At 42.3% G+C, this 21,433-nt stretch overlaps 1 long non-coding RNA gene across 2 annotated transcripts; it reads right to left on the bottom strand.

Moving 5' to 3' along the window:
• Positions 1-596: 596 nt before the first annotated feature.
• On the bottom strand, positions 597-19,015 carry LOC309876605. Of its 2 annotated transcripts, none has more exons than XR_014317208.1 (7): positions 18,999-19,015; positions 16,994-17,046; positions 16,284-16,386; positions 15,697-15,782; positions 14,576-14,601; positions 13,919-13,967; positions 597-13,343 (listed from the first exon to the last, which is right to left on the bottom strand). It is a non-coding gene; the product is annotated as an uncharacterized lncRNA (long non-coding RNA). The 2 variants fall into 2 exon arrangements; XR_014317209.1 differs by lacking the exon at positions 18,999-19,015 and adding an exon at positions 17,929-18,742.
• Between the last annotated feature and the right edge of the window lie 2,418 nt (positions 19,016-21,433).

A 21,433-nucleotide genomic window follows, 5' to 3' on the forward strand; every position in this document is an offset into this window, starting at 1 on the left:
CCGCACCTCCCTCGTGCAGAATAATAAAAAATAAAAATGTAATAATAATAGTAAAAAAAGAATAAAATATAAATAAGTTAATAAATTAAAATGCGGTGCCCGAGCCCGGCGCGCCGCGATTGGGCGAGCGGCCGTTCCCACGGTGCGCAGGTGGCACAAAAGGGAGGGGGGGGGGAACGGCGCGGGCCCGTGAGGCGGGGAGGGGAACGGCGGGGAGACAAAGCCACGCAGACAAAGGGAGGGGAGAGCAGAGCAGAGCAGAGGAGAGAGCGGCGCTTTGTGTGGCTGCCGGCCAGCCCCCAGCGCGGCAGCCGCGAGCCGTCGCTGGAGGAAGGGGGAGGCGCCGCGCCCCTTTGCCTTAACGGGCAGGCACCGCTCCTAGGGCGGCCCTGAGGACGGTTCTTCCCCTTGAGGCCGCTTCTGGCCCCTCAGGCGGGCTCCCCTCGCCCCCCAGCCCGCTTCTCCCCCTCAGGTCGCCCCCCGCACGCCCGCCCCCTCAGGGGGCTTCTCCCCTCGCCTCAGGGCGGCTCCCGCCAACGGCCGCCGCCGCCCCCGTAACGGTCGCTGGCTCCTGAGGCGGGGTAGGGACGAGGAGGCGCCGCCTGGGGCTGGGGCAGCCCAGGGACATTTGGGACTCGTGAGGGGAGAAAAGCGGCCAGCCCCTGCTAGAGCCCTGGCAAATGTGTGTTTGGTGTGGGGATCCTCCCGGCTGCCAGCCCCCGGCACGCCTCGCCTGCACACCTTGCGGAGGAGACTTGGGAAGCAGCCCCATGGGCTCCGCCAGACCTGTAACTCCAGCCAGGCAGGGAGGAAGGCACCCGGTATTACTCCCTTCCTCCGAGGCAGCTCAGTGACAAAGAACCGCTGCCACCCCTCAGCACGCAGCCAGGCACCCTTCAGCATCTCTAACCCATGAAAAATCCTCCAGCCGGCACAGGGGAGCGAGCAGCGGCAGCTACAGCACACATTCAGGCACCAAATGTGAAATTCACCTATTCACAGGCGTGTGTGCAAGTATGTGAGATGTGCAACTGCTGCTCAGTGACACAAGAACAACCTCTTCAAGCATTTGATGCAATAATAAAAAAGCCCTACCACTCCCAGGTTAATCTGAAGCAGCAACACACACAAGGCAGCTGTACACAATTTTTCCAGCTAATTTATAACTTGAAAGTGTCATTAAAAAAAAAAAATCAGCTTTTTAATTGCTGAGCTCTCCTCCCATATTTAAAACTTTACAAAATTAAGCTTTCTGAGAAGAAATTAATAAAAGCTATTTTAGTGAAAACTTGTGCTGTGGCTTTAAGTCATATTCTTTATAAAACTTGAGTATTTTGTGCCCTTCTAAAATGTACTTTTCCAAATACAGCTGTCAGCTGGGTAATATCATCTACAAATTTAGTAAACTTTTTTTTTTTTCCAGGGAAAATACTGCAGCACCCAAGCATTATTTTCAGCTGTTTGTAAAAGCTGTTTCAGTGAGGTATGTACAGTACAGTTGTAAGGTCGAATCAATTTACAAAATTTAGATATTTCCTTTGAACTAATAGGAACAGGAAAAATGTTTGTCAGTGGAGCTAAGTACAGATGGCAGATCGCTGAGGAAGTAATTCCCACTTTCAGGCCCACTTTAGAAGGGAAAACTACCTCTATGCACTTTCATTTTCCTCCATAATATGGAAGTAAAACAATAAAAAAAAGACTAAGATAAATGCAGTGAACAGATACGCACCCCTATTTAAAATCACAGCTGACCTGGAGTCGAGAGTTGCTGCTACTTGATCCTTTGAATTTTTGTAGAGAGGAGGAAGCAGAGACTCTGATATGCAGTTCCTATAAATACAGCTCAGTTATTAGCCTCAATATCAGAAGGATGAAAACAAACAAGTGTTATGCCTAGAAAAGGATCCATGGAACTGTGAAGTGAGTTTGCTTCTTCTTGAGTCACACAGAACATCTACTGGGGGGACTGGGGGCAGGCTGCCAGGAACATTTGCAGACACTTATTTGGTGACTTGGATTTGCACTAAGGGCTTCATTTCATATACTTGAAAATTTGATGACAACTCACCATAACAAAAATTGTTTTAACTCCTAAGTCTTCTTGGAATACCACCTCACCACCTTTGCTTCTGGTGCGATTTTAACAACTGCAGAGCTCCACTGAAGCCACAGCTGGACAGAGCCGCAAGGATGAAGCAGTAGAGAAATAAATTTGGCCATGATTACACAAGTAACTCAAAAGAATCAGAGTTTTATAGTTAATAATTATGCCCTAAACAATGAAAATCCTAGGAGACTCAGCTGCAGTGGGTGTCTTACCTTCAGTTCCTGCAATGCCTATTAAGGTGGCGTGGCATCACCCTTCCCAGTGGTCCTACAGCAAGTATTATTACAGGCAGTGAGCGATACAAGTCCCCTGGGCTGCATCTGTTGCAGCACAGCCACACGCTCTGGTTTTGATTTAGTATAGTTTCATATAGGAAGTCTTGAAACAACTCTTCTGAAGTGCTTCTCTCCCTCTCTGCTCCTTTGCTATAGGAAGTGTTGGTGGAAGAGCACTGGACTGCTCAGTTCTGTGAAGCGCATGTTCTGAGAGGCCTTCACCCCAATACCTGCCACTGTTCTCTCCCCTCTATTCAATGTCACCCCCCATATACAGAGGTACATCCCCCCTGCAATATCAAACATCCCAGAGCTCTCATTGTGAAAGAAAGGCACAGCTGAAGTTACAAAGCATTTTAGCTCACATTCCATTAATACCTTTAGTGTGTGTTTTTTTTTTTTTTTCCTGATTTGAATTACAGGACTTTAAAAGTAATTTATCAGTCACGGATTCAGAGCAATTATTGTAGAATTCAGTGCATTTCACACCATACTATAGGTTGAAACAAATATTCAAAGAAACGTGGAGTAGTAGAGCACTATTTTTGCATGCACACAAAACCAGCAAAATTGCCTGTGTATATAGAAAAGCCAACTCAAAGCCATCCCAGTCTATTATCACTCAGAAAACAGATGCTGAGACTTGTAAGGAAACTATAAGTGCCCTTTGCTTAGCAGAGAAAAAGTGTAACAATTTGGTATTCAGAAAGGATAAGGAACAAGCCAGGAGAGATTACTGTATTTTATAGACACACATTGTGCCAGCCTTTTTAACACTGCATGCAGTTCAAATTCCTCCACTTAGAAAAGGATGTGGAAGAGGAAACTGCATTAAAAAAGCATAACAAGAACGCTCAAGAGGTGGTTTTCACTGCTAGCATAACTAAACTGTTGAAGGGCTCTTCGACATGGCTGAGAGACAGACGAGGGAACATAACAGTGGCCTGCAAAGTCAGAAGTGGCATGGAGAAAAGTTTCAGTAGAAGTAGGAGGCACCGAATGAACCTGCAGACAGCGAGCTCAAAACAAGAGCCACTCCTACACACCTGGAACAAGGGAATTCAATGCTGCAGAAAACTGTAGGTATTTCCATAAACCCCCAAAGTACTTAGCCTAACAGAAGGAACTCCCATCTAGTATCATCATAATGCAGAGGTCACCCCAACTTAAAGTCTGCAACAGCCTACACCAACTTCTGTAAGAACATACCAGGGAGTACTCCTACTACCTATGCTTGCCCTGGTTTTGCATTTTTCCATTTGCTAATGCCCACTACCAGAGATCAAATATTGCTCTTAACTCTTCAGTCTGCCTCAACAGAGCAATCACTCATCAGTTCCTTTCATCCCAAGTCCTCCCCACATCGTGCAGAAGTATGCATGCCAACGTCCCTCTTCCTCCAGATTCCCTCTAATCACATATTCCTCATCCCACTGCAGACCTTGCAGATTTCCCATGCAAGCAGCTCACAAGCTTATCAAGGGTGAGAGGACTATGGGAATGGACTTACAGAACTGAAGAAAAATCACTGCTTTACTATTGCTGTGGGTATGAAAATAAGTTAGGCTCCTTCTCTGCCCCATTCCTCTCAGCACCTGGTACATTACAGCATCAGATGTTACCCTCAGCCTCGCAAAGCTCCATGGAAAGAGGAGAGAAGGCATTAAGCAAAGTGAGAGCATTAGCTGCCATCAACTCCCTCCCAACAGTTTTCAGGATAGGACGGGGCTGAAGAAAATGGACTCCCCCACATCCAAGTGCATTTTGTTTTATAGGAAGGACTTCAGGAGTCGTGCAGAGGACTGCAGAGAGCACTACTCCTCCTAGGTATCTGACTTGGGAGCACCTCAAAGTCGCTTCAGGACAGCAGTGCTGCCCCGTCCACTTATGCAGTGGGAGGCAGCCAAGTGCTGAAGCTGCAACTTGCAGAGCAGAGCCATAAGCTAAGTGTCAAGGCAGAACCAATTGCTCGATTTAGATCTTCCTCCACCCCAAGCACACATCCGGCCCTGCCTCTTGCCTCCCTGTACAGCAGATCCCCGTCCTGACCAGCTGCTGCCAGCCTGCCAGGATTTGATGCACTTACAAAAAAGAAGAGAGGGATAACTGGGATCACCTAAGCCCAGGTTGGTAACTTTGTGTGTTCAGCCCACCCCCAAACCCAGGCAGCATGTCACTAAGTTGGAGACCATTTCCTCCCAGGTCCAAGAACCTTTCCAGGAGGACACAGAACAGCCCGATCAGTCCTAGGTAAGGCTACATGAGACTGTTGCCCAGCCCTAAGGCAGAAGTAGGCAGCACAGCACGGTCGGATGCCAGTACCTGGACTCACGTCCCAGCCTATTTGATTAGTAATGACATTGCTGATTACCCAGGAGGGAAAGTGCCTGATGCAGCAGTTGCAACACAGCTTTCAGGTGAAGTGTTCCAGACTACTTAACACGTAAAAACAACCTAAACATTCTTTCAAGCATGGGTGAGCCCAAATAACCTCGTGCCTTTCAAGTCCCTGTAAGACTGGCTGTTTTTCCCCTCTCCCCTCATGCTCCTTGCCAGGTACATGGCAGAAATGACTACATCAGTGCAGCATTTCTCCAGATCCCAGGGGCAGATAATAGAGCCTTTTGTGTGACTGCATTTATGTTTTTAAGGACATCTGGAGCACAACGCACTAAGGGAGTTCTCCATTTACCTCACAAATTACAGACCAGCACACGAGGATGAGGAACTGCTACTATCAGTACCCCAGCCTCTGCTCACTGCTTTTCAAGTCTTTTTTTGGAAGTCCTGCTCTTCACTTGTGAGATACTGGAGTTGGATCTTAAGCTGTCTCAGCTGGCAGACATGCCAAAGTTTACCCTTTTCTTTTCCATCTCAGGCAGAGCTAACCAAACATCTCTTCACAGTTTTGTACAGGGCAGCGCAAGCAACATAACCTGTTCTCAAACCTGAACAAATCCTCTAATTTAATATGGGTAGGACTATTACTGCTGCATTATGCTGCTAGAGGTAAGCAGCTCTTTTGTTCTTCAGGGAAGGTAAATTTTAATTTTACCTAGCAACTGGGCACTAGAAAAAAATAAATTGCTATTTAATTTTTCACCCCCCTGTGATCCATAGGGGACACGAACATTATTCATTCAACCTGCCTTCAGAAAACAAACTTAGTGTCTCGATCCTCTAAAAATAGTGTGGGTTTTCTTTTTTTTTTTTTTTTTAGTTCAGATCTTAGAAGTAGAAGCAAACAAGAATTACAGTTTCATTTTAAAGTTTCATTTTAAGTCTACCAGGGTCAATTTAAAAAAGAACTTCTTATCAGTTTATCACTACTTAAATACATGACTGATAAACCACGTTCACAGATGTCACATTCAAGTTAACCAAAACACTTCCAGTGGTTCCAGGCCTCTCCAGATGGACAGCAAAGCTTGAATGAAGAGCATCTACAACAGTGAGAGGAGTCATTGCAACTGTGCGCAAATACATTTCTACTGCTAATACATCCCTTCCTAGTTCTAGCAGGATCAATATAGATATCTGAGCATGTTCATAAAAATAACCAGATCACTGATGACAGTTAGCTGCTGGAGCTTCTAGTTTCATCTCTTCCAGTTTACGTGGTTTTAGATTTTACTGCCACATCCACAGCAATAGCTTATGGCTCTCAAGAAAAATTAGGAAAATAAGTTCTTACATAAATGTGCTCATTTATACTAACATGTAAGTGTTTGATTTAGTGCAAACATTCAACTACTTTCAATTTCCATTTAAAGGACCAGTCCAAGTGAGCAAATTTAATGCATGAGAGCTGTTTACCACTTTCAGACCAGTATTGATACAGATCTGCTGAGGTCAGAAGAGGCAGTAAGCAATGCACACAGGAATCTAGTCTGAAAATGTTACGGACCCTTCCAGTCTAAGAACACAATGGAAAAAAATGGAACCAAAAATGTGCAAGGAATGCTATTAAGGTGGAAACATTCCTATAAGCTAGGCACACCTGATGCGAATACCTTTCAAAACCAAACACGAGACATTCCAGCTTAGCAGCTCTCCTGCTTTCTATAGCTCAGATGAGATACCACAGATGGGTTCTTCCACCCTCTGGCTGATGGTTCTGTGTCAATAACCCACCAGCATTTCCTCCCAGTTTTTTTTTTTTTTGTGTGTGTGTGGTTTTTTTTTTTTTTTTGACTCCTATTTGCTAGTCAGAATCCTTGGCAAGCAAGCAGCCTATGCCACACAGTAAAAAAGTTCATATAAAGGTCTGTTTCACTCAAAAAGCCCAGTGGAAGGGACAGTGTCTCAGCCAACCACAGAAAGCAAATTAATCCCACTGAACTTTCTGCAGCTTGGCCCAAACAAAAAAAAATAAATAAATAAAATTCAGCATTGTTATTTAACAGCCAAATTAGAGGTAGGATTGGACTGTATATGAAGACAGACCAGGAATTTTTTTTTTTTTTTTTAAATCTCTTCATCATACTGCTAATGGAAGCTAAAGAAGCAGCTCAAAATGCTTGGTTTCAGGGCAGGATGCCAATTCTGCTGATACTTATTTTGCTGCTGCTGTAGTCTAGTTATCTTCACAGTACATTTCTGCCTTTTTAATGATTATGAGGTGCCTGTTGCCTAGCCAGCCCTCAAAATAGTCAAGGCAAGAAGAGCAAATTCAGAGCCTAGTTGTGCAGAACTAAAACTTTTCTGGAAAGAACTATTTTCTTGTTAAGAACAGTATAAAAGGACAGTTAATATTTTGCCTTGATGTGTTGTGAGGATTTTTTAAATAGAGAACTCACCTTTCACCTTTTTGTAGCTACTACTTTTATTGCCTGGAAATTTCAGGTATGGGGTGCCTAATATCAGTCCAGAAGTGTAGATGTTTCTCTCCTACATCTCAAACAACCCGAAACCCAGCTAGCTGTCATACTTCATAGACCTGCAAGCTACAAAATCAACAACTTATCTGCAGGCTGTCCCTGACCTCTGAAGAGTCAATCACAGTGTCAAGTCAAATCAATTACAGGAACTGGTCTCATTTTTACAGCACAAGAGGTGCCTGAATTTTATTACCACATCCTTGAGTCCTATACAGAAACGTTTCCCAGAGACTTTTCTTCCCTTCACTGGTCTCACATACTGATGTTCTTACGGCCTTTCCACAATTAATGCTGACCATGTATTACAAGACTTACCTCTTTTAATTTTATATTGTTGCCTTGGTTCTTAGGACGTTTACTGCTTAACTTCAGGAAAGCAATACAGGACAGATTAGCACAGCAATAGTACATAAGGTGGAGATACTGAGGAGATAAGGACAGAGCTGAGGACAATACTTTCTGGACACCGAGGTTTCAGTCTTGGCTGAGAGCAAGAAAGCTCACCAGGAGACAGCCCAAAGACTTGAAAGATCTATTGCAGTAGCTGTAGAAATTACAGATTCAGGAGAGAACAATATGCATATACCTAACCTTTTAAAGTTGGTCACGTAATGGCCATCACAAAGTCCATGGTCCTTATGCCACAGCTCATTAAAAGCACACTGCTCAAAGACTCTCCACATAACAATGGCTAGAGGTACTTAAAAGCAAAACCTGAAACCAAACGGGTCAAAGCAGGACATCACCCACAGGATGTTACAGCCTCAGAATTGCTGCCCAGAGGCTGCAAGCCCTACAGGGAACCTCATTTAGGAGGCAAGATGTTAAGCTGGTCTTACTGCTTTAAGATGCATTAGTAGGGATTTTGAGTGTGAAACCTTCATTCTCAAGAGCATCTCCTTTTTGATTCCTTTGGTGTGAATTTTCATTTAGTCAGTATTTGACTAAATAGGCAAAAACACCCTGAAGGTCTTCATGCAAAGATCCCTTCACATAGGAAAAAAGACTTCCAGTGACCTGAGAGCCTGTACTCCAAACAAGCAAAAAATATGCTGAATAGGACCTAACTAGCAACAGAATTTCAAAGGCATACAAATGAAGACAAGCTATTTCTGGCAGCTGTAAGAGTACTTCATTTTTTTTCAAAAATCCAGATACTGCCTCCCCAGAAAACTTCATGGGAGGGAGCATTCTCAGCACTGTGATACCCTATCAAAAGCAGTGCTGTAAGATGTTCTGAAGGTAACTCCTGTTCCTGCTGCTGTGCTTTTTACATGATGTGGTTTATAAACTGTAGAACAGGAAGAGGGGGAAGAATTCCCACAAACCAAACTTCTTGTTAGCAATAGCAAAGAGGTGACAGTACACTGCAGCTCTGTTTTCTCCTCTCCAATGATCTTCAGATATTTGAAAACATAACCTTTACTTCCCACTCAACTTGCCAGTTTCAAAACAAAGCCTAAGCATTTGTCCTACTTCAGTTTACTCATAGCTTTTCACTACGCAGTGACTGAACCTCACCTTAGGACAGACTAATGGTTCTCCACCTGCAACCCTAAAGCTGCACATTGCAGAGACAATACTCCTTTGGTTACAGGGAAATCCAATCCCAAGTAAAACAGCGCCGTGGAGGTATCAATCTGTGAGAAGGCTGAAGCTCAGAGGTGCCAAAGGTAAGAGCACGCATCAGTAATCTAAGTTTCCACCTCTGACATAGCTCCAACAATAAAGCTGGCCTAGCTCTGGGTCCTTAACTGGACTCCACTTATTGCTGTTTTCTTAGGGTAAGAGTCAAAATCAAGATCAGTGTTAGGACAGCTTCAAATAGTAATAATTAATAAATAAGTTTAATTGAACCTCTCCTAGATTTACACATCTTACAATCCATTCAACATTCATGTTTCACTTTTTTTTTTTTTTTAAATGGAGATGGGTCATAATTGCCAAGTAGCATTCAAATACAAATGAGAATCTCCTCAGGAAATTCCCAGGCAAAGTGCTGGAAAGGATCTTTGTCCTTCTCCTGTTTCTTACACTGGTCATCCTCAAACAGAATACTGAGCAAGGCAGATTTTGTCTCACTCAATACAGCCATTATTCGGAGCATAAAATACTACTTTGTCCTCCAGAGCCTGCAGGAAGTTTGAAACAATGGCTGAGGAGCACTGTCTTCATAGCTCTGATAGCCTAACTGGATTAACAACTAGAAACACATTTGAAAAAATGGAATTAATTTGCTTTCCTTAGATATACACTGGAAAATTAAACATACTCATAATACTGGTTCTAATAATATGTAGAATGTGAATCACTGGCCATACACAGCACATAAAAACTTCCACCTGCACTTGACTCACCTGGAAGTAACATTCACCTGCCAACTTCATTCATCCTCCAAAATACAACTCAAATGCTGTCCCCTCAACTGTGGGAAGTGGTATACAGGAAAAATTACTAGCCCAAACTCAGGGTTAAACGCTCTCCAAATGAGAATTCCTTTCCGTGGGCAAAGTTTAGCACTGCTCAGTCTGCTGTGACACTTCTATTGTCTTAAGTGAATGAAAGACTATCTTCCAAAACCTGTTGAGCTTCTACCTTTGGAACTTATCACCTACCAAGTATTAATTTCAACATCCATCTTAATCAGTAAAATTCACAACCAAGGATTATACAGCACATTTGTACTAAGAGCCTGAACTTACTAAGAAGGCAGCAGCCCCACTGAAGCTGGCTCACCATGTGAAGCCCAGGCAGCACACCTCACTGCAGGCTGGTAACTTTGACAGTACACTGAGATTTCACTAGAATTTGTTCCTTCAATGTTTTTAACTCACTTTGCAGTGTGGGTGCTATGCAAAGGTATCTGCAGCTACCTTAACTTTGCTCACTCTGAGCTCTGTATGACCTATCTCCACAGGCAAGACAAATTCTCCAGACAAAACCTCCCACCTTAACAGTAACCTTCTCACTTTCATGGTAGCAAGGCATTTATGCACAGCCACTCCTGCATCTTCATTGAATTTGCTCGTTTTCATTTGTAAGCACCCGGGAGAATGCTGATACTTTTGCCCAGTTACTAAGACACAGCAATATTCCAGAACAAAGTTTGTCTAACCACTGCTTTCTTGGATCATAGCCCAACGCTCACGTGACACTTAAGTTCAACCCCAGCGATGGTTAATGCAAGATTTTACCAGCTATTTAAAGCATAAAAAGCTGAAGTGCTTTCACATTGTTTACCGCAGAATCCTAAGTCAAAGCTTTATAAACAGCATGATTACTTTGTAGAACTTCACTGTACCTTTGCACATAGAAATATCAGCATGTGATGAGTTTGGAACACATGGCATAACTAGACAAACACAAGTTGAGATAAGGGTATGTATCCTATCAGTCAAAACCACCACACCAGAACTAGACCCACAAGTGGTTTGTAAACATTATTTCATTTCTGAACGGAAAAGCTATTTCAACTATTTTTCTTTCCATCTCAACATTAACGTTAGTTTCCTACACATTTTATGCTAGTCATATTCTGAAACCTCAAAGGTAGAGCCTCATGATTACATTTGTTCATTTTTATTAACACCAGAACTTCTATACTGCTAATGCACATTTTTCCTTGGTTACCCATATTTTGCAGCCTCATGAGCATTTATAGGGAAATGTTTGCAGGTAACAGCCAATAGGCTCATTGCAGACCACATCCACCTTTTCCTACACCAAGGGCACATCTTTCTCATGATCAAACACTGTTCGCTGACAGGCTTCCACCATCTGATGCACAGATGCAGCATGATTCCCTGCAACCCTTTGTCTAATACTGCCAATTCTAGATCAGAGAACATCCAAGGAATGTTTTGGAAGATTTAGATTGATGTGAAGTACTTTTGAGTACCTGAAGCATTACTCACAATCCTCAAACTCTCTCATCTTCTGAACACAGAACAGCAACACATCCCCGCCAATTTTACTGGATATACACATCGCAGAAATCTTCTCAAAAGCTTCTGTGATACTAGCCTCATTAGCTTCAGCCAAAAAGATTTTGCACTCCAAAAATATACCGTAAAAATCCACTTCTTACCCTCCAATGTTATGTGAGTTACGGACAGATCCTTTCAGAATATCTAACATGCTACTTACCAAAATGTTGCTGCTGTATTACCCATTTTTCTGGTCTTCAACATCTTCCTTCTCCCCACCCCCATCCAACCCCAGAAGACAAGTGAACGACCTTGTGAAGACTTGCAACTTTGACTTACCAGCCAAGGAGCTTCACCAAGTGCTGTCAACAGCATCAAGATCTCATCATAAAAAATGCTGTGGACAGAAGATGGAGACTGAACCCTCCACACTTCTCAAGTGCATAATCATCAGCAGAGTTTGCACTGTCCAGGAGGCAGTCAAGCACAGTGTGGAACGTCACATGGCCAGTACATCCCGTACCAGCCAGTGCAGCAAGGCCAGGCTGCCTTCGCAGTTCTTGCAAAGTACAAGCTGCCAAGGAACTCTGTAAGTGACTACAGACCTGATGTGCAACACCTAGCAGTTTTTCACATCCTTCTTTATTCAAGAAAGAGCATGTACAATACATTGCACATAAGAATACCTACCCTTCTCAGCAACATTCGTTTTAACAAAAATTCGGAATTTTGTTGAAAGCCATCAAGTTCTTCTGCAATCCCATTCTGCAGCTTCCAGTACATCCAGACTGATTTACAGTTACTTGTGGAGAATGAGCAGCCTTTGGCCAACGTAGCTGCTCACTAGCAATAACCAAAGCAGATGAGACACTCAGCAAGCCAATACACACCTGGACTGCAGTCAGATCATTAGCATACATCTTTGCAGTCAGATGGTTACTCATTTCAGACCTCCACAATGTTTTAGATGCTACTGCTCAGTGTTTTGCATTTCTGTGGTATTTGCTATTTACAAGTAAGCATGTTCCATGAGCTGTAGGAATTCTTCCAGCTTTCTAAAGGAAGTTGGTTGCTAGCACCCAATGCTGTCATTTTTGGCTGCAGACCACAGGGTGGTTACTGAATCCTTTTGGAATGTACCAAAATACAGAAACTGCAGCTTTATTAATTGCTGGTTATCACGCCGTTGTTGTATTCCTTCCTTTAGAAAGCATTCCTGACAATGAGGTTAAAGAGTCACGCTTAAAGGTGGATTGCGTCTTAGGTACATAACTTGTCTTTAAAGACAACTGAGGCAACCAATTCCTGATCCCTCCCCTTTGTGGAGGAGTGCTTGTTTGCTGCACACAAATACACTGCTAACATGTTACTGCATGGTTAGTTTTCAACTGACTGCTCCAAGCAGAAGTTCTAACGCGTGTACTCCCTCTGCTGACATTTCCCCTCACACAGGGAACAGGTAACACTGCCAGTGTTTTCCACCAAAGGCACAGTTCCATTGTGGTATTGGTCTTCTCACACTAAACTGGCAGCCTATGAAGCCCCACCCGTCCTTCTCCCCCCTTCCTTTTCCCCCAGTAGACACAGAAGCCAGTGCAAGCTTTAGTCGATGCCTTTTTTGTAACCACAACTTCCCTCATGACACCTGAATTCCCTCCTTACAAGTGTTTCAAGTTTATGCTTCTGCACCATCACCTCACCTACCTCCCAGATGATACCACCTTCAGGAATCAGACTGTTTAAATTTGTGTAACCAACCGTGCACAGCCTACCTGCAACTTCCAGTTATTTCAGTTATTACAGATGCTCAGTATCAGCAAGTCCGCATGCCCTTGTATTTTGAAGGGGTCAATAAACTCAGGGTTTCTTTTTCATGTAAAGATCACTCACTTCCCTATTCATTATTATCCTTCCTACAGTTGGCAGCTTATTTATGGAAAAGTGTTTTTTAAATACGCAGACAGTGATTTTGGTTCACATGCAGTTATTGAAAACAGTATCTGCTAAACAATTGCAATAACTGTTTCAGTAGGGTTTTAGAAAGCATGGTCCCACTCCAGGCGAGAAAAGCTCTTCAGACATTACACTTTCTTCCAGTTACAGATCATCCACAGTTGTCAGGCAGCACTGACAAAAATGTTCCAACTCAGCACTGAAAAAAGGAGAACAAGGTCTAAATAAAATGGTTCATTTGAGGGAGAAATTTCAACTTGCACACTTTTTTCTGAAAGCACCTGAAATCCCATTGAAGATTAATACTTCTCAAAAGTTTAAATTAAGTCTTCTGGTCTCATCTCAGAAGCCGGATCCGGATTAGGGTTTTCAGCAAGGAATTCAGGTTCGGGATAGGATCATCACAGATGAGACACAGAAGCAGTATGGCAAATGTAAATCTAATACAAGATGTACTTATATATAGCATTTCTGATTGCTATACAAAAATCAGAAATTCTAATATGTCTTTTGACATATTAAATAAAGTAAGCATCTAGAACTTTTAATGTAGATTTAAAGGTTATCTACAGTTAGGCACAGCTACTAGCACTAGGTGCCCTGGGGAACAAGTGGTCTTAAATTCAGTACATGTACTGAATAAGCAAATATACTGACTTAATTATTGTAATAAGCATATCAGCAGCTGTCATAGTACTAGCAGTTCCCAACCTGTAAGCACAGAATTACTTGAGACCTGATGATAAAATGCTTGGAAGCTTTTTAATTACATACCTGAACAAACTAAAAGCATTTGTTCATACAGTTTGGGCCACATGCATGCCTGAAAAGAGAAACACTAGTTTAGAGATTTTCTTCCATCACTCCAAACACAACTTCCTATCTATATAGAATCTCACAGACCAAACTGCATTATTAAACACCTAGTGGGTAAGAATCAGTACTCCACAAGTTCCATAAAACAATCTGGAAATATTCTCCTACCACAGTAAGTCTTCTTGCATCTCTTACCCGGCTACTGCTTAACTTGGCTATGAACTGTGACAAGCATCTAACCAGTCAAGTTTGAATCTCCCCATACCAAAAATCAAAACCTTAATTTCTGAATTAGCTAATATGTGGTTCTCAGCTTGCATCACAACATTAAGAACTCCAGAAAAAGCTAAAAATCAATCAACAAGCAAGCATTACATAAACTGCATCCAGACTACATTCTTCCAAACACTACTGTCCTGCAAACAATAGGAAAATTAGGTATCTCATTTTGAGCTAGACCCAATAAAACTTTGGTTTAAAACCAAGATAGATTATAAAACACTTCATAAGTTTTCCATGGTTCTTCACTGATCAGACATACCAATAGTTTTGGGCATCACCATTCCAACAGAACAAGCTTTTTAATTTAATCATGCCATTAATTGGAATTCATACCTTCTAGAAGCAGCCTTCAAGCATCTCTGCAAAGAGACAAATTGCAACAGTTAGTTTTACTAACAAGGCTTGCTACTTCCAACTTCTCTAGATCAGCCATGTCACAGAAATTCCACTTCCTACTTGTAATGCTGCCTGTCTAAACAATTCATCATTTTACACATAGCATTACAGCACAAAAAGTTTCACTCCCACGTTTTGACTTTGCACACCGGGACAAAGCCTGCTCTTCAAAATGAACGCTCTTCAAAGCAAGCTGTTGGTAGTTAGGCAAGATCTTTAAATACTTTTTTTTTTTTTAGGAAGGGAATAAAATTATGGGCTTGTAGTGAGACAGCAAGATTAGAACCTGTCTTCACAACACTTAGATTTTTAACTTCGTAAATGAAAGATGCACAAGTTCAGATTCCAAGTGCATTTCATTGAAAGGGATTAAGTTCAGGTACCTGTGTAAGAATGAAGGTTAGGGAAACTACCAATACATCTGAGGAACCTTCAGTGTTCGCCTACATATTTCTTCCCTGCTTCAAGTATAAGTTTAGACTTAGTCTTTCTGAATTAGTTTAGTTCTTAGAGCACTTTTAATAACTAGCAAACATTTGTTTTTTTATCAGCTCTAATACCAGATACCTGAAAAAACAAGGATCTAAAATTGCTCTTCCAAGGTGCTACTATTTGCTGGGCAACAGCACACGCCCACATAAAGATGGACACGAGCTGAGTTTTAATAGACCCAAGTCTTTTTTAAAGACCCAAGTCTAGTTTTAAAGACCCAAGTCTTTATTCACAACATCTAGCTTGTACATGCAAGCAACCATATAAGTTGCACTAACTGGGAGATCAAATAACTTTTGAAAGAAAAGTGGTTTCATTTCAGAAGCCAGATCCGTATGAAGTTTTTCATCAGCAAATCAGGTTTGGCAGTTTCATCACAATCCACCACTTTTATAATTAGAATAGTTCTCTAATATCAGAGTCACAACACAAGTAATAGATTTATATATCCCACAAAATAAGCTGTCTTTCATATGCAGATGCACTGGAGAGGGAATACTCAGAGCTTTAAGAGGGAATACATTTCAATTAACAAACAGTTCTGGCAGTTCAGCAATAAGCATTACCTCTGTGTGTTGTACCAGGAAATCCTGTTGTCACCAGGAAATCAATCACAATGAATTTTCCCATTATTCAAAGCTGCTCAGACATTCTAGAATGGAATAAAATGATCAGTTACAACACGTCATGTTATACAGCCCATTAGGAATGACCAGGTTTTAGTCTAGTGGATCACCTTCCTCCCAGAGTTTTCACTTTCCAGACACAGCCACTAGTTGCACAGATTTGAGTCAGTTAAGTTAGACTAAATACAGACCCTGATATTACTACTTTGAATTTCCAAGTCAGAATAACAAAAAATCTCCAGGTGTTACCCTTTTCTTCACCTAAACACTTTCGTTAAATTTCCAATAAAGTCTACATTGACAAATAAGTCACCCTGAGGTGATGTTTGTCAAATTTAGTATGTATGTTCAGACATTTTAACAGCTCCTTCAAGTGCTATTTGAAACACTGTTCACCTGTCTTCCCAGTCTGCACATTTCAAAAACAAATCACATCAAATAGCATGCCTGAAATACAGCAATAATTCAGTTCTAAAGCCCATGACAAGCCTACTAATTTGATCACACATTTATGTTATGCCACTTACCATATTAATGTATCCCTGCAAATTATTGAAAAGATAGCTTTCATGAAAATCCACTTCTGCATACCAAATATTCTTCTAGTTCAGATGGTGCTTCCATAAATGGCTAGAATTGAAAGTAAGCAGAAATTAGTTTAAGCAGAAAACATCTTACAGCATTACTAAATCAGACGTTTACTAAGTCAGAAGTGATAAGCACCAAGAATTCCCTTTTTCATAGTATTATACTAAGTCTTTAAAACCTCTGGAGATTCTGTACATGCTAGAAAAAGTTGGCCTGAATTGATTTTGGACCCTTTTTGCAACTACTAAATACGGCCATGTGTGTGGAAACACATTAGCTCCAAAGAACACCCAATACTAGACAGCTAACTTGCACCATCTCTGTAATCAGTACAGTTCAGCAGAAGTTAACCAACTGATTTATCACATAGGTCTTCATGCTTATTTAAGTGATACAACAAAAGAAATGACACTAAGAGCACCTGACCTAAGCACTAGCCTGAGTAAAACAAAAATGACATGTATTACTCAGTTTAAACTGTTTTTCCATTTTGTCCCACTTGATAGTCATACAAAGTGCCACCTATTACCCTTTACACATCCTGTACTTTCAAACAAAAAATAGGGAATAAGAAAAAATTGAAGCATTTATTGTTTTCATAAACAGTAGGAAAAAAGTTACTTCAAAAGCAACAAAATAAATCAATTACCTTACTGCTTCTGTATAATATATTGGTCATCATTGAAAGCTTCCACTTCATACCTAAAAACAAACAGTAAACAAGTTTAATACTTGAAATAAGTGAATACTTAGTACCAGGCCATTAAATCATTCACATTTTGAGACTTAGTCTCAGAAGTAATGAAATGTTAAACAATTCAGTCCTAGTTTGCAGCTTTTTTTTTTTTTTTTTAGAAATCAGCAAGAAAGCCATTTTTTAGTAACAAAGGAATGACAAGTTACATCTGCTTGAAATCCCATATTAAAGGGATTGTAAAAATAACTGCATCTATCCACTATTAATCTTTTATCCAGAAGATTTTTAATGAAAATTTGTTGGTTCAAGATTTTAATCCTTTGTGCCTACATAACAATTTCATTTTGTACACAGATAATTCAATTTTAACTACATATCAAGTACTTAAATCTGTCACCTCACCCAGCAAAAGAAACAAGAAAGTAAAACATTTGTTTCATCATATATAACCCTTAAAACATGTAGCTTGTAAAACGTCTATTACTACAATGTGTAGATGAAATAAATGCAAGAGATTACTAAGCTTTGTTTTGTTTCATATCACCAGAACAATTTAAGCCATAAAACCCTCAAGTTAAGTATATTATTGCACCCAATAATCAAGGCTTACTAACAGCTTGTAAAGACACAAGAACTTCACTGTTCAGTAATCTAATAGTGTCTGACTGGGGCTATCACTGGACAAACTAATTCAACACAGAATGAATGAAGCAGACAGCTTTTTACATGAACACAACCACCTTCTAATCTCTGCTTGCAGATAACCTAGAATCCTTGCTGCTTTGTATTGCATTGCCCGCTCTTCCAGAAGGACTACTGCTCAATCACATTGGCACACCAAGAAGGAAAAAGGTGCCCTTATCACTGAACTTGGGAACAATACTCACCAGCATGAACAAGTTAGGGAGCCGACATTACTGCAGTGCCAGGTGCATGGGGGATTTTTGCACATTTCTGAATAAAAGCTTACTCATACATTAAGAAAATGTATATTTATACATTTTCCAGGAAATGCAAAGTTACATACACGCATGAGTTATCATTTGTTGGGGTCTTATGAGGGTCTCTAGTGGTCGTTGGGGGTCTTCACCCTCATCAGGGAGAAGCCTGCTTTTCCTTAATTGTTTGTAAACTGCTTGAGGACATTTACTTATAGTTTGGCAAAGCTTCCATTGTCACATTGCTTAACTGACTGGGGGTTACACGAACCAAACAGCATGTTCCCTAAGTCATAAGGAACTTATCTAGTCATCCTGCTGTAAACCTTAGCCTTTTGTTATCACCTTAAGCCATGTATTATTTTTTTTATAATTTCAATAAATCCCTTTTATTTTCTTCTCATTACCTATAAAGAAAAGCAAGCATGAATAGTTAGGACACTGAAGTGATCTGAATGCTCAGGTTAAAAAAAATTAAGGATTTTTGGCAGTATCCATGGATTTTACAATAACTATTTCTGTAACTTGGTATAAGGCAACACACTCTGATGCAGAGTCCCCTGCAACAAATACTGCCGTGACCCATAAGCCTTATTAGAACACCTCTCTCCTATTGCTGCGTTTCTGCCAAGTCCTTTATCAGCGTTAGAGCCGCAGATTTTAGCAGCGCGGCACAGCACAGGGCGGTGTCAGCCCAGGCAGGGGCTGCTCCCATCCCCAGCAATGTCTGTGGCAAGATGGCCCCCGCCGCACACGCGGCCGCCGCCCGCGCGGACTACAAGTCCCGGCATGCCCCGCGCCGCCGCGCTCCCGCCTCCCTCCCCACGGCCGCGCGGGGCACGCCGGGACCTGTAGTCCGCCCCCTGCCGGCGGCAGGGTGCTTCACCCGATGCCGGCCTGGCGCCACGGAGCGGGCCCCGCTGCCGTCCGCGACCCCACAGCGGAGCGAGCTCGTCGGGAAACCGATCACGAACGGGCAAACCCGGCCGCCATCCCCGCCCCGCCCGCACGCTCCTTACCGCCCGCCTCCGCCGCTCCGCAGGAAAAGAGCGGGCGCGGGCGGCGCGCGCCGCTTTTATAGGCGGGCGGCGGGGCGGGAACGAGGCTGGACACACCCCCTCCCCGCCGGCCGGCTGAGGGGCGGGGCTAGGCGAGGGCGCGCGGTGCGCGCCCGGCGCGTGCGCGCGCGCGGGTGGCGGGGCCGTTGGCCCGCCTAAGGCGCGGGGCTTCCCCTGGCGGGCTGGGGCCCTGAGGGGAGCCGGGGGAAAAGGGGGGGGGGGTTCAGCCAGGCGGTCTCACAGGGTTTGTGTGAAACGTGCAGCTAATAAAAGCAGAAGTAACACATGTCCGCATCCTGAACTCACAATAAAACATTGTTGGCTGAGCTCTTTTGTCTGTTCCGTCAGCGTTTCCCAGGGCTCCGGCCAGTTCGCTTTCTATTCCATGGCGCTGCCCAAGTGCGTCGGCTTCCCTTCGTCTCTAATTAGATCTCTGAAACCTCACCGCACGCACACCCTTTCCCTTTTTGGAAATGGCATGCGCTGCGTTACCCACAGGGAGCATTCCAGCTCGTCTCGGCCGAGCAATCTCCTGCCCGCAGCAGATGGGAGGTTTTTTGGCACGACTGCTGCTGCTTCACGCGGGTTTCGCTCCAGAGTCCAAGGGTGCTGCTCCGTAGCTAACCCAAGAGGGGGCCTGCCCCAATCCCGACACGATTTCAGCCATGGGAAGTCGTGCAGTTACATCTCAGACAGAAAATGGTTCACGTTCAGCTGAGTCAGCCGCCTCTGCTGCTGTGGACATGCTAGAGAAGGGTTGGCAGCAAATATCTGGGCTACAGCAGGCAAAAATGGCAGCCTAAATGGTGTTACAACTGCTCTGAAACCACATCCCAAATTCTAATAGTATTTATGGTATCCTCCATAATTGTTCCTAAATAACTTTCTTTTTCTACCCTTTTAATGAGAGGATTTATATATCAATCGACTTTGTATGGCAAATGAGGAAAAACAAGGACAGGGAAAGAAAAACTCAAAAAATTGTTTGGTATTTTGGCGACAAGTCGTCAAGAATACGACAAAAATTGGTAGTCCACACATACAGGTGAACTCTCAATAGGAGGGTTTGACCACTGGAAACTGCTAAGGGATGTCTAGAAAAGTGAGTGAAGTGGTAAAATCCTTGTCAATATTAGTCTTAAAATTATTAAGATGAATAGTATCAGGGAGACTGAATAGTTGACAAAAATACAAAAATGAAATATGTTGCCTTCTGCAACTCACGGCAGATGACTAATCATTTTCTCTCTCTTTTCAATTCGTTTCACCTAAAATCTTGCTCTTGACTGCAACAGAGTGACCCAAGTGGCAGACTACAAGCTGCAGCTGACCTACCACCTTTTGTGGTATAAACTAAGGCATGAGGAAAAAGAGTTTTTACATATGTTATTCTCTTGAGGAATGGAATTTCTTTTCAGGGGAAAAATAGATTCAGAATTTAAGCCTGAAGTATGTTACGTAAAACATGAATCAGTACTATTTTAGTTTGACAATAAAAATGCTCAATAAATAATGAGATGACAGAGGGCCTGTCCAGGGTTATGGGACACTGCTCCGTATTGTGAGTTTTGCAGAAGAAACATGGGAATGCCTTTTCTGGAGGGAACCATGCATCTTGGAATCCTACCCCACACTAGCTTCTGTAATTTGGCAGAAAAAAATCTTCATCTCGGTTAGATTTTAGGGTATAGGTTTACCAGTAGTGCTTGAATGCACATTTTTTTGCAAACTTCTTATCCCCAAAGAAATATGTGTCATATTTCTCAGCTTCACCTAAGTTTACTAACACTGGAAAAATTTGTGGATCAAGTGAAGTACAGTTTATTAAAAGTTATTTAAAGTTAGGCAATAATTACAATTACAAGGCTAGAAAAAAAAAAAAAAAAAGTTAACCAAAAGAAAATAAAACCATATAATCCCAAATTATATTTTAAAATAATGTTCCTTCTAGCAGTTTTTCTTTCTCTTCCATCAGACTTCTACACCTTTATATCCCAGATTTGTGAATGCATGTGCAAGCTGTAGAGCAGCACCTGATCCTCAAACTACTCGGAGATCCAAAGGATCTCAGAGATCTAAGTCATAAGGGTGGTTGCCATCAAGGCTTCATTTATAGAGATGAATCACTTCTTAGTTTAGCTCACCACACACCTGTGCCTTTATGCACAGTGCAAGCACTGGAAAAAGGGAGTGCTGGTTACAAGATACTGGTGGCATAATGGTTTGCCTCTTTACGACTTATACAAATTTATGCCTGCCTGAAGGGCTGGGGGTCAGGCTACTGCTAGGGCTTTTCAGCTCCAGGTAACTCTCTCCGGGTTATCTTATCCTTACTTTAAATGATTTCTTCTTCTTCTTGTTCTTTCTCTTTATTTCTTCCTCGCCCAACTTCCCTT

Source organism: Aythya marila, assembly GCF_965140915.1.
Source record: "Aythya marila genome assembly, chromosome: 3".
NCBI lineage: Eukaryota > Metazoa > Chordata > Aves > Anseriformes > Anatidae > Aythya > Aythya marila.